This window comes from Schistocerca serialis, chromosome 5 (genome assembly GCF_023864345.2).
Source record: "Schistocerca serialis cubense isolate TAMUIC-IGC-003099 chromosome 5, iqSchSeri2.2, whole genome shotgun sequence".
In the NCBI taxonomy this organism is placed as follows: domain Eukaryota; kingdom Metazoa; phylum Arthropoda; class Insecta; order Orthoptera; family Acrididae; genus Schistocerca; species Schistocerca serialis.
In genome coordinates this window covers 142,038,995-142,056,573 of record NC_064642.1, presented here as the reverse complement: position 1 = coordinate 142,056,573, position 17,579 = coordinate 142,038,995, and the positions used below count along the sequence as shown (strand labels likewise).

General features: G+C 42.3%; 1 protein-coding gene across 1 annotated transcript in view; it reads left to right on the top strand.

Moving 5' to 3' along the window:
• Positions 1–497: 497 nt before the first annotated feature.
• Positions 498–17,579, top strand: part of LOC126481506 (b(0,+)-type amino acid transporter 1-like) — a 438,794-nt gene continuing 421,712 nt past the window's right edge. Inside the window, exon 1 of the mRNA XM_050105301.1 lies at positions 498–633. The gene's annotated coding sequence lies outside the window, so the exon portion shown is untranslated. The remainder of the gene's footprint in view (positions 634–17,579) is intronic.

Here is a 17,579-nt window from a genome sequence, read left to right as displayed (position 1 = left end):
CGGGAGCGTGCCTCGGCTTGGATCGTCCAGAGGTGGCAGGTCCAGGAGAGGCGACGGTCGAGGGTGTCACCAAGGTACTTAAGGGTGGGGGTGAGGGCGATAGGACGGCCATAGATGGTGATGTAGAAATCGAGGAGGTGGTTAGGAAGGGGTGGTTTTGCCTACAATGATCGCCTGCCATTTGTCCTTAGGTTAGTTAGGTTTAAGTAGTTCTAAGTTCTAGGGGACTGATGACCTCAGAAGTTAAGTCCCATAGTGCTCAGCGCCATTTGATCCATTTTTGAACGAGTGTTCGGACTGAAGACCGCAACAACCCATCGTAAATTAAGGCAGAACGCTCGGTCTCGCACGCTCGTAGCTGACCGCGTGTCCGCTTCAATGGGCAGTTGAAAGGGCCCGGGAGGCGCGACGGCAGCGACGATCACGTGTCGCACGGCGGCGGCGATACAGACGGGCCGCGTAGCCGCTGATAGCCACTCAGGCAGTCTCTGGCAGGCAGCCGCCGCGGGTCCAGCCGCCAGCTACGCGCCACGCCGCGCCGCGCAGCCACAGGTGTCGCCGCGTGTCTGCCGTGCCCTGATCCTGCAGCCTAGCGTGCTCCACCTGCGTCTGGACTGCACAGTGTGGCTGAGGGTGCGTACCTCCTCCTGTAAACGCTTACCGCTCCCGTCAGAACGCCTTCACCAAAGCGCCAATGTCTGCCACTTTACTGTCGCATCATTAGTATGCCGCAGGAAGCAGGGTGTCTTCGGTTCGGCTTAGGCCGTCCGCTGTCATTAATTTTAGAGTGTGCCTTAGCGTACTGCCTAGCCTCGTTCCTATAGAGCTTACGACTGTACTTCGTTGAACTGTTCGGGGTCTCTGTAGCGACGACAAAACAATACCCGTCACGAATAGTGCACCATTTCTTTGCTTTTTCTCGGTATCTTCTGCTAATCCAACGTGAACGAGACGTACCCAAGAATTAGTCTGACTAGACTTAATGCAAATAACTATTTACTTCGCGAATAAACAACAATTCTTAGAGCTCCTTCGAGTACGACATTGGCCTTCCCCTTAATAAAATTTACACTGTTGGTCCGCTTAAAATTACCCCAGACTGATAAGTATATGACAGTTACAACTGTTGCCGTTGACACCGTGGTGTTGATGTAGGATAAAGAAAGAAGTGTTCTCTTAGACCTATTAGTGCATTAAGAACGCTTTAGCTGAGGCACCCAACAACGAATCTAGATTAGATTACATTAGATTTACTTTCATTCCAATTGATCCGTAGTGAGGAGGTTCTCCTGGATGTAGAACATGTCAGAAAAACAATACATGACAAATATTTACAACTCAAACAAATAAGCTAATGTACCATTCCACAGGTCCAAAGTGGAATGATCGTCATTTTTTAATGAACACTATATGAAAGAACCATTTTACAAATACTAATGCACTGAATTTAAAATAAAAAAGTTTTATTTATTTATTTATAAGGTAATAAACTTGTAATACAACTACTATAATACTTATTTACGATGAACACATTACTGCACTGAAATGTGAAATGGTGCAGAAGTCAGATTGTACTTACACAACACACACACACACACTCTCTCTCTCTCTCTCTCTCTCTCTCTCTCTCTCTCTCTCTCTCTCTCTCTCTTATTTACAATGAACACATTACTGCATTGAAATTGTGCAGAAGTTATATTGTACTTATATATACAAATCAGTTGGTTCTACTGAGAAATTCATCAATGGAGTAGAAGGAGTTGGCCACCAACAAATCCTTTAGGCTTCTCTTGAACTGAATTTCATTGGTTGTTAAGGTTTTTATAGCTGCTGGCAAGTTATTGAAAATGTGTGTTACTGAATAATGCACACCTTTTTGTACAGGACTAAGTGATTTTAAATCCTTGTGAAAATTATTCTTATTTCTAGTATTGATTCCATGATTTGAGCTGTTGGTTTGAAAAAGTGATATCTTTTTAATTAGTTATAACAAAGTAAAAAAGCGAAGCGCAAAAAGAAGTTACTACTTAAATCGCCTAAAACACTTTCGCAACTATTTTACGATTCCGAGGAAACTAACGGAATTTGGCAAAAAGACATTAGATTTTACTCCATCTTCCCGCTTAATGTAGAGAAACTCCAAATGCTACATTTGTCTATGTTCTCGTAATTTGTCGGAGAATAAGACTTCAAAACCGATTACCTGAATTCCTAATCCCGAGAGGCGTTAATCAGCTACAGTGAAAAAAACTGATCAGGTGTAGATTTGTGTATTTTTCCGTCCGGTGGTGCTTGCCACGCTTGTCTACCATGTAAACAAACCCTCTTCATTTTGCACAGTTACTGCGAAATACGTCCAACCATTTATCGTTACAGAACGCGAAAATGGACTGGCAGCACCACAGTGCCGCTGTTCAGCACAGAGGCTTAATAAAATATACGAACATGATTTCTAAAATTTTAAAAATATTAAATACTAGCGACCTGTGCAACTTCGCACGGATAGCACTGAGTGTGCACGGTCAGAGTTGTTTGCTGTAGTGACTATAAATTATAAACACAATCCTTCCTCGTCCATCAATTAATGGAAAAACTAATTGGATAGATATACCCTACTCATCACGCGGCGGCATAGAACACCCACATAAAGGCTATTACAGTTTGCTAGCTTTGGGAGCAAGTGGCTCTTTCTGGCAGGACGACTGAAGTTTAAGGAAGAGGGGTGAAGAAAAAGGACTGGTGAGGTTTAGGAGAAGGGGCAGAGTTTGGAAAAGTCGCCCAGTACCACGTGTCAGGGGAGACTCTTTCCTTATAACACGGTCCCGCAAGCCTCTATGACCAGGAGTTCTGGTCTACTTTTCCGGACCGTACCCCCTGTCGTAAACCTCACCAGTCCTTTTCCTTTACACCACCTCCTTCCTCTTCAACCCTTCTGCTAGGAGGACGACGCACTGGCTCCGAAAGCTAGCAAACTGTAATACCTCTTACATGTGTTCTCCTGCCGCCGCTTGGTTAGTTGATTTATCTATACAGTTACTTATATTTTCAAATAATTATTTTCGTCGATATATTAATGAAAACCGCACAGTAATTCTTCAGAATAGCCTTCACATACAGACAAAAACACAACGATGGACTTCAGTTTACAATACGTATAGCAGTATGCGTTTTGAAACGCATTGAAACAGATTTTTGTAGTCTGACAATATTAAGTAATAATAATGTCATGTGAAGAGGGCCTCCCGTCGGGTAGACCGTTCGCCTGGTGCAAGTCTTTCGATTTGACGCCACTTCGGCGACTTGCGCTTCGACGGGGCTGAAATGATGATGATTAGGACAACACAACACAAAGTTCCTGTAGAAAATTTCCGACCCAGCCGGGAATCGAACCCGGGCCCTTAGGATTGGCATTCTGTCGCGCTGACCACTCAGCTACCGGGGCCGGACACAATATTAAGTAAAATTTTTAAATAAGCAGTTGATGGAACGGCTGTTCGTGGAAGATTTTAAGATAGGTGACCCTGGGAGGACCAACCTGAACCGTGTGTTTGGAAAGGGCGGGAGGAGCGTAGAGGGGGCAGGAGGCCGGGGGTGGTGACCACGAAGAGGAGCCCTGACATGGACAAGAACAGAAGTGTGAATTTAAAGCTACGATGCTGTGCAGATGTCAGAACGGATTTAATGATGTGGTAGAATGAGGAGGTTACTGTTAGGATAGATTGTCGAGAAAGTGGGTGCAAATTTAGGAGAATGTGTTGGTACGTGCGCGGCAAGCTGAGGGTTAATAATCAGGAGTGAAACGGTAGGGTGGTTGATATCAAGTCTGTAGCAAATGTAGGAAATCTGAAGGTGTTAGATGTGGGGGAGAGAGCGGAAAATATGTTCATAGAGGATTCGAGAGGCAGTCGAATAGCATTCGAGGATTTGAGTGGAATACCTAGCATGGAATTTGAAAGGTGGTGCCGCTAAATGTGGAACGAAAAATATCTCCCCTCTGAACCCCCCCTCCCCCTCCTCCAGTTTCCACACCGTACTGCCTCGTCTGCCGCGTACGTGGATGCATGCAATAAATTTGCGCTCAGGCAATAAAGTAACGCCCTAAATTGCTCGAGAATAAATTCCGCACACCATTTGCGTGGCTCGTGGTTGTTCTTCAGTTCGTACACAGAACTATTGACCCGACATTTAGCACTCGAGTTAGCATCGAACGAGTAAACAAGCAGAGGTTTGCTGAGCAGTTGAAAGTGTTCTTGCAACCTGAGTATTGTATTACCTGTGCCGAGTGGCGTCCGACGCAACGGAGGTGGTGCGTTTAAATGTCTGTCGAAGCGTGACCTGGAGGTTAACTGTCACGCTGCGTAGCCAAACATTCAGGTTTCTACTAATTTTTTGATTCCAAGGTGAAATGTAGGATTGTCACAAAATTGTGAAAAACGTCACAGTTAAGACAATGATAATCAAATGAAGCGGATAATTCTTCACACTGATTGTTAGTGTTACTCTTCTTAAGACTGAAATGAAATGAAATGAAATGTCGTGTGGTTAGGGCCTCCCGTCGGGTAGACCGTTCGCCTGGTGCAAGTCTTTTGAGTTGACGACACTTCGGCGACTTGCGTGTCGATGATGATGATTACTAGGAAAATCTCCGACCCAGCCGGGAATCGAACCCGGGCCCCTTGGCATGACATTCCGTCGCGATGACCGCTCAGCTACCGGGGCGGACTTCTTAAGAGTGTACGATATTAATTGTGAATTTTTAGTACTCAATATTTTTGTGAAGTGACTTTCTACTGCCGTCAGATACTTGCAGAACTGCATTTTTAACAATCATCTGTATAAACAAACATTTATTCTCAACCAGTTTCGGTCACTGAGACCATCATTTCTGGAAGAAAAGACGAATAAATTAGTTGGAGAAGCATTTCATCTTTCTCTTAGATGTTGCGAAAGTCCTCAACGTTGCAATGATTGTACGTGCCCATCTGTTATGTATCCTGACCTTAAATAGCAAAAAATTCGTCTTACAATAACACACGACCAAATGTGAAGAAACTATCATGGAGACTGATCCCAGTTGTCAGGTCTTCACGATAGTTCCTTTACATTTGGTCGTGTGTTATTGTAAGAGGAATTTTTTCCTATCTGTCATAATAGATAATAACTGGGCATATGTCCAATCATTGTAACGTTGAGGGCTTCAGAAACATTTAAGAGAAAGATGAAAGGCTTTTCTATCTAGTGTACCGTATTTGTCTTTTCTTACAGTGATGACGGTATGAGTGACCGATACCGGCAGGGACTTAAGGTTTATTTATGGTTCAAAATGGTTCAAATGGCTCTGAGCACTATGGGACTCAACTGCTAAGGTCATTAGTCCCCTAGAACTTAGAACTAGTTAAACCTAAGGACATCACAAACATCCATGCCCGAGGCAGGATTCGAACCTGCGACCGTAGCGGTCTTGCGGTTCCAGACAGCAGCGCCTTTAACCGCACGGCTCCTTCGGCCGGCGTTTATTTATGGAGCTGATAGTAAAAAATGCAGTTCCTTAATACGTTGGGACTGCGGAGGCTAGTGGCTATGACTATGGTTTGTGGTTAGTGAACATCCACGGATAGTCTGGAATGATTTGGGAAAGCTAGAACGCCATTGTTGAAAAAAAAAAAACATTTTTGTACGATTCAGTAACAAGTACGACCAAATGAACGTGATGTATGCGGAGAAACAACGCTAGTTTTTAAAGAAAAATCTCGATGAGGACTTCCCTGTGTTGAGATGTCTCCTGACATGTTTTAAGTAACCTAGGAATGTGGAAGAATGTTTGAGTACTCCGAAGACTCGACTCGACTCGTCTTGGCTGTTCTTTGGCTGGGTTTACTGTTGGTTATTGCTATATGCTTTATAATCGTACATGGCGTTACGAAACCTAATGCAATGCTTTGTAAGAACTGTTGGTCCACCTCGCGCCGTATACGTAGGGTTGCCATAGCTTGTTGGGACCTCGTCGGGACACTCAGAATGTAGAAGGAAGTAAAAATTTTAATATAATTACTTTTTATCTAGAACGCAATTATGTGGAACTTGTTGTGACAGAAACAGTTGGTACACCATATTTTTCGGAAGATTTCGCCTTTTTCAGCAAGTCTTTTTCCTCTTCTACGTATTTATAAATCTCCATGCAAGTCAGCATGTAGTTAAACTGTCACCGCAGACATAATTAAAACTGAGGCTGCATTTACATTTTGCGCTAGCAGATGGCGTTACATCAGTAATAGAGCAAAGCTTGCAACAGTATTTTGCAAACTAGGGAAAAAGTGTGTCTTGTCGGAATTTTGGGGCGAGGGCCATAGTGCTGACGGTCCCTATACGGGACGGATGACAACCCTACAGTGTGTGTTATACAACATAAGATTTTTAGACAAACGTATGCAGACACGCATGTTTAAGAATCTCGTTACATGTACTAGGCCTGTATTACTTTTATAGCCTGGCAATCAGACTGGATTATCGCCTGCACTACTGCACTTGGCACCGCACTCGCCAGAATAGTGTAACGGTTTGTACAACGAAAAACTGTGAATCACAGAAAACTCCCCTAATAAATTTAGAATACTCTGATCGACTACAGAACGGATGAGAATGACGGATGGCATGTAATACAGATTCATTAATTTCATATCAGTAACAAGATAACGTCGAAAGCAAAGATAATAAAAATTTCAATTGAAATTAAATTGTTCGTCGATTTTCTCCCCTTCAGATTGCTATCTTCTACATAAATCTTTAATTAGAACATAAATAATTGCAATAATAATTATGAGACTACATATTCACTGTTGTTACACAACGTAGCTCTAATTGTCAAACAAAAAAGTAACATTTGCTCATATGCCTAATTAATATGTAGCAACAGAAGCAACGACAGAATATACGCGGTGGTCCACTTAAGGGGCTCCGGAACGCCCTATAGCCTACTTGCAATGTTAAAATAACGCTTATAAATTACATCTTTCCTCACAGAGTATTTGAGGTAGGAAGTTGAACTTTTTACAGATTATTTATTGGAATATGGGCTACAACTTAACACAGGGATTTTACAAAATTTTATTTCAGTTATTAAAGATGATTTTTTTTCAATTGTAATGAAAATTCACATTTTTTTGCAATTTTTTATTTATATATTCAAAAATATACAGTTTTTTTGGAAAAAGGCAGTGTTAAATTATGCAGAAGGTACTGTGTAACATTTAGTGAAAGTTTGAAACAAATATTTCTGGAAGATCCTTAGAAAACATGTAATTAGTATGAGAAAACAAAAGTTTTGGGAATCGAGCGACAAAGATTGGATTAACTTTTTAGTGCATTCCAGGTCCATAGGATGGATTATCTTCATCCTCTGCAAACTCCTCCTCCAGCTTCCTCTTGTTCCTCCTCCTGTTTACTCTTGCTTGTATTTCTAGACTCTTTACAGCCCTGTCTGCAGCCCGAAGGCGTTCCTTGTCTAAAGCAAGCATCGCTCGTTGTTGTGTTCGTAGATTTTGCTACCATTTTCTTCAGTTGCAGTTACTGCAACACTGTTCCAAAAGGTGGTCATGTATGAACACTTATCACATTTCAGTTGTATTTCACTAGCAAGTCCTACGTGCTTTATTATGGAGAGTTCCAGACCAACTTCACTACAATGAATACATCTTACACAGTTTGAAAAAATTCCTTTGAGAACCGACATATCAAATATTTCATTTACATCCGATTCGCCCATAAAACATTCATAGTTTTCACTCATTGAACCAAGCTTTTTCTGTGAAGTATTTTCTTTCCCACTTTGACTGCTATGGGCAGGTGTACCTGAGAGGTTAGGTTCACTCACTTGGTTATCGTCTTTATTATTTACAGTAATAACACATACCTTTGGCTTTCCAACATTTCTCCTTTTCTTAAAAGCCTTCGGAGGATTTCTAATAACTTTACTTTTACTCATTATTATACTTCAACAAAACAGAGACTCAAGAAACAGAATTAATTACGAATATTTTCGAGATAACGACAGAGTAAATAAACATGAAACAATCGACAATCACATCAGCGATATATATTGAACCATCACAGGTTAGCCACAACACATACTTTATCTCACATCACTAAAATGTACCTGATGAACACGGACGTTAATAATAACACCATTTGACAGCAGTTTAACAGCGCCACAGTGGGTCACGCCCATGTAGAACACATTTCAAAAAAAATTTAAAAATAGTTGTAGTCTTCGGAATTGAATAAATTATATATCTATTAAAAGATAATAGTCTGCAGATTCAGAAAACGCAAAAAAGTAAAAATTGAACTTTTCATGATTTTGAGCCTTTCCGGAGCCCCTTAAACGTTTCAGCACAAATATCTCTGGGACAGCCGGCCGCGTGGTTCTAGGCGCTTCAGTCCGGGAACACGCGGTATGATACGGTCGCAGGTTCGAATCCTGCCTCGGGCATGGATGTGTGTGATGTCCTTAGGTTAGGTAGGTTAAAATAGTTCTAAGTCTAGGTGACTGATGACCTCAGATGCTAAGTCCCATAGTGCTTAGAGCCATTTGAACCATTTTTATCTCTGGGGCAAAAATAGATACTGAAAAACGACTTTCACTGGTATGAAAAACAGGGACTCACGAAAATGAATACTACGAGACACTGTAAAACGTAAGCAAATATTAGTGTCAACATAAACTTAAGTTTTTAAACGGACACCTCCGTATTATTTCTTACGCCGCTCGGGATTAGCCGAGCGGTCTAGGTCGCTGCAGTCATGGACTGTGCGGCTGATCCCGCCGGAGGTTCGAGTCCTCCCTCGGGCATGGGTGTGTGTGTTTGACCTTAGTATAATTTAGGTTAAGTAGTGTTTAAGCTTAGGGACTGATGACCTTAGCAGTTAACTCCCATAAGATTTCACACACATTTGAACATTTCTTACGCAATCAATAACATGAAAAATGACATAAAGAATGGCGTTGATTGCATCGCAATACGGCAGTTACACCCCAAAAAATTGCAAAGCAAAGTTGACGCTTGGAATAACGAAACGCGCCGCCATTGTATATATCGAGATGCGCCGCTATTTTATATTTCGAGATGCAAGCGTGAACCCCACGTTGCCCATAATGACAATGTTAATCGACTTACCTAAGCATACTTTCACTGCTGTCACGAGGGGCGAAAGTAATAATAGGGTTTCCTGCCACAGTCACTGATATGTGGGGATCACGCTTCCATCTCGGAATGTGCAATAGCGGCGCATTTCGTTCATTTCAAGCGTCAACTTCGCTTTGGAGTCTCTCGTGATGTAACTGACGTATTGCGATGTAACCAACGCCTTTTTCGTGAGTTTTCATGTTATTGATTGTGTAAGAAATAATACGGGGTGTCCATTTAAAAAAAAAAGAAAGTTTTTGTTGAAACCTATTCGCTTCCGTTTTACAATGTCTCATAGTATTTACTTTCACGAACCGCTGCCCTACACTCACACCTGTGAAAGTTGTTTCTCAATATCTATTGTTATACCGGAGATATTTGCGCTGGAACGTTTAAGTGGACCATCCTGTATACTGATGAAATTTTCATGCAGAACAATGCATTACTGTTGACAACAACTGAAATAATGTACGCCACAGCAGCATAATTTACTTAACGCACTCATTGTATTTTCAAATGGAAATGAAGTTAAATGAGGGATTAGTTAAAGGCCGTTTCAGTCAAACTAGTGGCACTGCAACCATTAACTTGAGACGTTGTAGGCGGTCGTCGCGTCGGCCTTTGTGCCAGCTCTCGCCCCACGTCAGCTTTCATGCTATGTAATTGTAGCTCCAATTCATAAGCGATTCCTTTTAATTGGCAACATCTCAGCAGTGTTGGTTATCGCCAAGTCGGCATCTGCCGGGGGCCACCTCCCAATTATACAGTGCTGCTGCTGCCGCTGTAGTTGTGGGATTCCACTACGCGACTGCGAGCGAGCTATCGCCGCTTTACTTGTGCGCTAAAATGTTAACGATGGCCATTTTCGTATTCATATTTATTATTCTGCTCCTCACGGAAATTGTCAGTTTTCATTCAGTGATAATTTGATCTCCTCCACTTCTTTTATAAATTTCATTATAGCCATGACCGGTAATAGCTATTAGACACCAAAGACCAGTTAAAAAATGTCTTGCGCCAGCAGTTATTAGCATTCTTAGATAGCAGCAGTGAGTGAACGATATGTTAAGCACCATAAAGTGATGTGAGATGGAACTACTGGTGCTATCTCTAGAGCAATTCATAGAAAAACAATGAAACAAAATACAAGGGAGAGACGATGTCTATTTGTATAAGAAGCAGTATAGTCTTCGGTAATTTATTTTAAAACCCGTGATGTTTATTCTTGCACCTCTGGCAATGATTCGTTTATTTGAAAAATGCCAACTTGCTCCGTGATTCGAGGTTCATCTTAAACAGCAGGAACCTCTGTATCTAGTTGGGCTAGTAGGTCAAAGACTGGACGGACGGAAGGGCATACCACATCAAACAGCAGCACTATAAATTTCAAATCAACTTTCAGACTGAGGGCAGCTGTAAGTTGCTTTATAATTTTTAATTGTTGTTAGAAAAGACCACAGAAATGAAGACTTAGAGAGACAGTAGAATCTTTGCTTGAGGAAAAACAATATGGATTCAGGAAAGGCAGAGGTACTATGGATCTCCTTTTTGCAGTAAGAATGCTGTCAGAAAGTAATGGAAATATGAAAGAAATCTTGCGATTGTATTTGTGGACATTGAAAAAGCGTATGACAGTTTTCCTCGAAAGAACATGTGGGAGTGTTTGGAAGACTAAACGTGCCAAAGTGCCTAATTGATAAAGATGCTTTACCAAAAGTGTTACAGTTGTGTCTAGATAGGCAACGGGTGATCAGAATGGTTGGAAACAATGTCCAGCAAGGAAGAGCCCTATCACCACTCTTGTTTGTAACAGTAATGGACAGATAATAAAATCTATCAAGAAAATAGCGACACAAATGGCCTGGCTTTCGCTGATGATTTGTTAGCATGGTTAGGGATAGAAGCTGAAGCACAGAAGAAACGTAATGATTGGCACAACACATTCAAAAGTTTCGGACTAAAAATAAGTAAAACTAAGGCAGTAGAAATGACCATAAAAAGGCAAAGAACAACCTCAAGTATAGTTCTAGGAGGAATCAAAGTAGAATCTGTTTTCCATTTCAAGTATCTAGGAAGCATGATCTCGAGAGACAACACCATTAAGCAGGAGGTACTCAGCAGGATACAGAAAGCATCAAATTTTTGCAGTCAAATCAGAAATCTTCTGTGGGACGATAAAATGTCACGAAAAGCAAAAGCCACCATGTACCACACCTAACCCGTACCAATCCTTACATACGGCTTAGAAACATGTACCCTACTAAACAAACAAGTCAGCAAAATTCAGGCAACAGAAATGATTCATTAGAACTATGAATCGAACAACTAGAAAGGACAAAATCAGGAATGAGGTGAAGAGAAAAGAAGCTGATATCGAGGTCCCTGTTGCCAGTGTCACAAAGTAACGCAGGCTTCTGTGGTATGGGCACATACAGAGAATCAACAGCGAAAGACCTGCCAAAAAGTATTTCAACCTGAACCTCGTAGGAAGAAGACCACGGGGAAGACCAAGAAATCACTGGATAGAGACTGCAAGGTCAGAGGCGCACGAGAAATTGTCCTTGACCAGAAGATGTATGAAGGCAGGAGGCGGTGGCGAGCGCTTGTACACAACAAATGGCTCAAATGGCTCTGAGCACTATGGGACTCAACTGCTGAGGTCATTAGTCCCCTAGAACTTAGAACTAGTTAAACCTAATTAACCTAAGGACATCACAAACATCCATGCCCGAGGCAGGATTCGAACCTGCGACCGTAGCGGTCTTGCGGTTCCAGACTGCAGCGCCTTTAACCGCACGGCCTCCTCGGCCGGCTGTACACAACACTCCGGAAACTGGAGTTGGATGATGATGATGATGATGATGATGATGATCTTCGTGGACCACTTGTAACAGCTCCTTTTTACACTTGTTACAACTGACGAACAAAATAAAATGTGTAAAGACATGTGGAGCAGGTAATAGTTGATAAGCTCATATCATACCACAAGAACTAGGAAGAAATATAGTTCTGTCAGATAATTGAAGCAAAAAGGTAAAAAAATGGTGAAAAACACTAATTTGTTATGAAATTAAATTGCTACCTGTTTTTCTGGTTCCAGTTATACAAGGGCATCCATAAGACAAAAATAAGGACCTGGTAGATACGGCCTCACAGTCCATGGGATGATACAGAAGACCTAACTGAGAATAGTGGGTCAGTTTATGGGCAGATTGCGGACAGTTAAAGTTGATGATTTTGTAATTTGTTTTATGATGTGAGGATAGTGCAAAGTGGCCTTTTAATTTGCTTAGTCTCCTGCACAAATCGTTAAGCTGGTCGGTATATCAGCTTCTGATGAGCCGGACGAACAAGTTGGTTAGTCTCCGACACCTGTCCTGTGGGCAACCACGCTATGGATATTGGTAAGTGCGTTTACTGCATGTGCGATCCGTAAACTACAATCTTCTGGGGTGTGTGGGATACATTGTAGATTCTAGTATTGGCGGCCTGTTGGACGTCGTTTCTTCGCATCCTTCTTTCCACACGTTATAACGTTAGATTCCTTTGCTTTTAGCTCGGGGACGTGGCCGATGTATTGAAATCGGTGTTAAGAGCCCATTGTGCAGCGAGTCCTCCGCTTGGGGCTTCATGTATATGTTTGAAGACTCGTTGCTATTCGGCGTAAATTCCCCCAAGTTCCCGCATTATGTTTCAAGATATCCATAATGCTGATTCGTTGATAATTGAACACGAATCACATATGATTAAAATGTCCAAAATGACCTGTCGAACTAGTGTTCGCATGATGACCATTGCCTCTACCTCTACCATAAACACTGACGTGTTCTGAGAGGGTGACCATTACTGGACTATTTGCAGATGAAAAAAACCACTGATAAATTATTTTGAATATCCCTTACATATTTTAATCAGATCTGGCTGCTGCCTTTTTACGGATGTTGTGAATTTAACAACAAATTCAAGACAATCGTAAAAATGCAGCGGCTAGATCTGACTAACATATGTAAGCTGAAATATGCTAAATAATTTATAAGCCTTTTTTTTCATCTGCAAATAGTCCAGTAATGGTCACGCTCTCAGAACACGTGACAGTGTTTCGTGTTCCAAATCTGGCAGCAGATAGTATTATGGGGAGCGAATACGCGAGAAAAGAGATACAAAGTGCTGTTTGGCCGATAAACTGGGTGACAAGGAAGAATTTATGCGAAGTAAGTGAGTGATGTGGCACTCTGTGTAACGCAGGACACAGGACTCGCATTCACACCAACGCACAAATCCCTGTTCCGCCATCCAGATTTAAGTATTCTGTGGTTTCTGTAAATCACTTAAGGCAGTTAACGGGATGGTTCGTTTGAAAACGACCTGCCCGATTCTTCCCCATCCTTTCTCAGTCCGAGTTAGTGGACCGCCTCGTCGTCGACACAAAGTTAAACTCCATTCCTTCTTTCACAAACAGCTTCTATTCTTAAACTACTTTGTATTTTACTTAGGAGGCGATGTTTTTGGGCCGATCATGAGATAACTGCATGCCAGCAAAAAATGGCTCTGAGCACTATGGGACTCAACTGCTGAAGTCATTAGTCCCCTAGAACTTAGAACTAGTTAAACCTAACCAACCTAAGGACATCACAAACATCCATGCCCGAGGCAGGATTCGAACCTGCGCCGTAGCGGTCTTGCGGTTCCAGACTGCAGCGCCTTTAACCGCACGGCCACTTCGGCCGGCCGCATGCCAGCAAAGGGCATATTGTGGTACAGTAACAGTCTAAACGGGTTGTGGCAGTTTTGCATTCAGGAAGACTGTGTTCCAATGGTAGAAGTCAAACATCGGGCAAGGAATGACTTCATTACTCGTATGACGTGTTTCGGAGTTTGTCCATCAGATATCAAAGAGCGATTACCGCATGTAGATATGGCTATAAAATTCTATGTTAAAAACATTCGCAGATTATCGTTCCTGGATACCTGTTGATGGATAAATTCTTAAACGCATCATATGACCAATAATATCGTTGCTTGTGTGATGATTAATTTTTACCATTGCGAACATGTCAGCCTGAAAGCAGAACTACTGATTGTTTTAATTTCAAGTTTGACGTCTGGTAACAAATGTCAAAAGAAATATTTTCGTGTTATAAAATTAAAAATTAAAAATTTTGGGGTTTTTTCCTTTGGTTTTACTGTGAAATCTTTTTTGCCAAATTTCATGATTCTACGCCGGTAGGTTTTGATGAGTGAGTTTGCGAGTATCAAATCATGTGACGTAAATGGCCATATCTTTTGACTGCATTAACTTAGCTTCAGTTCTTTGCATCGACAAGGGACTATGGGCCTTCCTTCTCTACCGATTGAGGTACGGAACCCTAAAAAGTGAATAAATATACTTTGCGGTTTTCTGTTACTTGGTCCATGCCAAATATACAGTGTTTGAACGAAACTCGAGTAGCAGTAAGTCAGTCGACTTTGCGTGAGTTTGTGGACTCTCCGTAAACACGCAAAAGACTACGCCGTTTTATATGGTCGTGGCATTTGACATTGTTTCTGGAAAGCCACGACTAAAACAATAGAACAGACAATGAGGCAGATTTGGTCGTATTATAGCATGGCTATACTCGTGCACATGGAGGTTTGTTCGGCTTGCATCCACTTGCGACTACCAATAAATTCTACACAATGAGCTGCTTGCTCCGTCTGGGTTTTGATCGGCCACAGTTATTTTTTAACACCTCGTATATGAGGCTCTCTCTCTCTCTCTCTCTCTCTCTCTCTCTCTCTCTCTCTCTCTCTCTCTCTCTCTCTCTCTCTGTGTTTGTGTTTGTGTGTGTGTGTGTGTGTGTGTGTGTGTGTGTGTTTACTTACACAAAGGTGCAGTGGTGCTGGAAATCATCTGCAGCCACACAACACTACTCTTGCACACTTATCGCGCCTTCAGAGCGAAGTGAGATTTGTCTATGATTGATGGCTTGTCATTACACCATGCCATAACGCAGCACCAGAGATGTACGCTTCTTGATGCTGGCCGTCCCTGTCACACTAATAAAATGCACGGCTCGTTTTCCGTCCTGCCTTCCGTCTGGGACGTTGTGAAACATAAGTTACAGTCAAATAAAAACGAGACAAATGGAAAAAGTAAGTAAGCAGGTGATTATTTCAAAAGTTTTCACTGTAACTGTTGGTACATTCATCCTACTGTGAGACATGTTGTCAAGATTTTTTCTACTATGCAGCAGACGCTTCGCTGAGAAGTCCTTAAACACCCTCCACACAGTCCTGATCTCTCCGCAAGCGATTTACGTATTTTTGGGGCCTAAAGAAAAACATTCGTGATCGTCGATTTGCTTTGAACGAAAAGGTGCACGCCTGGGTACAATATGGTTCCGTAGCCAACCACAAACATTTTTCCATGAAGGCATTGACTGTCTTGTCTCCCAATGGAATAAATGTATTAACAGTTATGGCCATTACTTTTGAAATAATAGTTTTCTTACTTTCCCATGTCACTTTTTCATTTGACTGACCCTTATAGAACAGCGCAATATTATCTACGTAAACAATGACCTAATGAACTTAGGTTCCTTTAAAACATTCTCTCCTGTGAGAGAATTTTTCTGAGCTGTTGCTAGGAGCCTGAATTGTCGGCTGTGTCCTCTCCTCAACTGCAGTAGGGAGTCCGGCGCTTGTTTCCGTCGTTTGAGTCCCAAGTGTTACACGGTTAATATTTTCCTCACCACGTTCTCAGTAGGATGATTCAGTTCTTCCGACTCGGTACAGATGTTTCTTGTAGTGTCTGAATTTCAGGTGTCATGTAAATCCTGAGTGGAGTGCTCGTTTGGAATACCAGTGTGTTGCTGGGACTGAGGGGTAAAGCTCACTGTAGTAACACCCTATAGAGGCGCTATTTCCACTCTGTCTCATAAAGCATTCCCCATTCGAGACTACCACCACTGTGAGCAGAGTCCCGTTAGCAAGCAGAATGCATAACCTCCTGCAGTTTTCCACTTACTCCTTGAGGTCCATTGGCGTGCACCAAAGCGTACCACGACTCACCTATCTAGGCGATATTTTTCCGTACCAAAAGAACTTCCAATGGCAACATTCCTGAACGCACGATAAGTGCTCTGCGAGGTGCAGCTAGTAGAAGTACAGGTGTGTTGCGCGGTATTAGCCGAGCGGTCTCAGGCGCTGCAGTCATGGACTGTGCGGCTGGTCCCGGCGGAGGTTCGAGTCCTCCCTCGGGCATGGGTGTGTGTGTGTTTGTCCGTAGGATAATTCACATTAAGTAGTGTGTAAGCTTAGGGACTGATGACCTTAGCAGTCAAGTCCCATAAGATTTCACATACATTTGAACATTTTTGAACAGGTGTGTTGCGGTGGTTTCTGTACCCAATTGCGGGAGGTGTTCATTTGTGGTACGGCTAATCACTGGCCGCTGTTATCCACCACTGGAAGTGAGTGTGATTTGGTTCACTATTGTCCACGATGACTCGCGAATTAACAGGTGTCTGCATGGCCTTGACCATGGTGTACCATTCGTATGGCGCGCATTACTTGGTGGCGAAAACATGGCCTAGATTCCACGCTTCCTGACCGTCTTGCATTCTCACACAGACGACCAGCACAAACTCGGAAGACAAAAACCCATCACAGAACTTAACAATACCAATCAAACCATGCCATCCTGATTTAGGTTTTCCGTGATTTCCCTAAATCGCTTCAGGCAAATGCCGCGATGTTCCTTTGAAAGGGCACGGCCGACTTCCTTCACAATCATCGCCTAATCCGATGGGACCAACGACCTCGCTGTTTGGTCCACCCTCCCCCTAGTCAATCAATCAATCAACCAACCAACCAATCTAGGGTAAAGTATTCAGAGGTAAAACAGTACCCCATTCGGATTTCTGGGTGGGTACTACTCAGGAGTGTGTCACCATGAAAAACAAAACTAGCACTCTACAGGTCGGAACATAGAATGTTAGATCCCTTAATGGGGCAGGTAGGATAGAAAATTTAAAATGGTAAATGGGTAGGCTGAAGTTATAGTGAATTTCGGTGGCAGCAGGAACAGAATTTCTGGTAAAGTGAAGTCAAGATAATGTACACAAAATCAGATAGTAGTAACGCAGGAGTAGACCTAACAATGAATAACAAAACAGAATGCGAACAAGCTACTACGAGAAGCATAGTGAACGCGGTATCGTAGCCAAAATAGACACGAAGTCAACACCCATCAATGCCAACTAGCTCCGCAGGTGTTGAAGAGACTGAAAACGTATGTGATGAGATGAAAGAAATTATTCAGATTATTAGGAAAATTTGTGATGCGGGACATAGAAAGTAGTAGAAAAAGGAAGAGAAGGGGAAGTAAGTGAATATGAACTGGAGGAAAGCCATGAA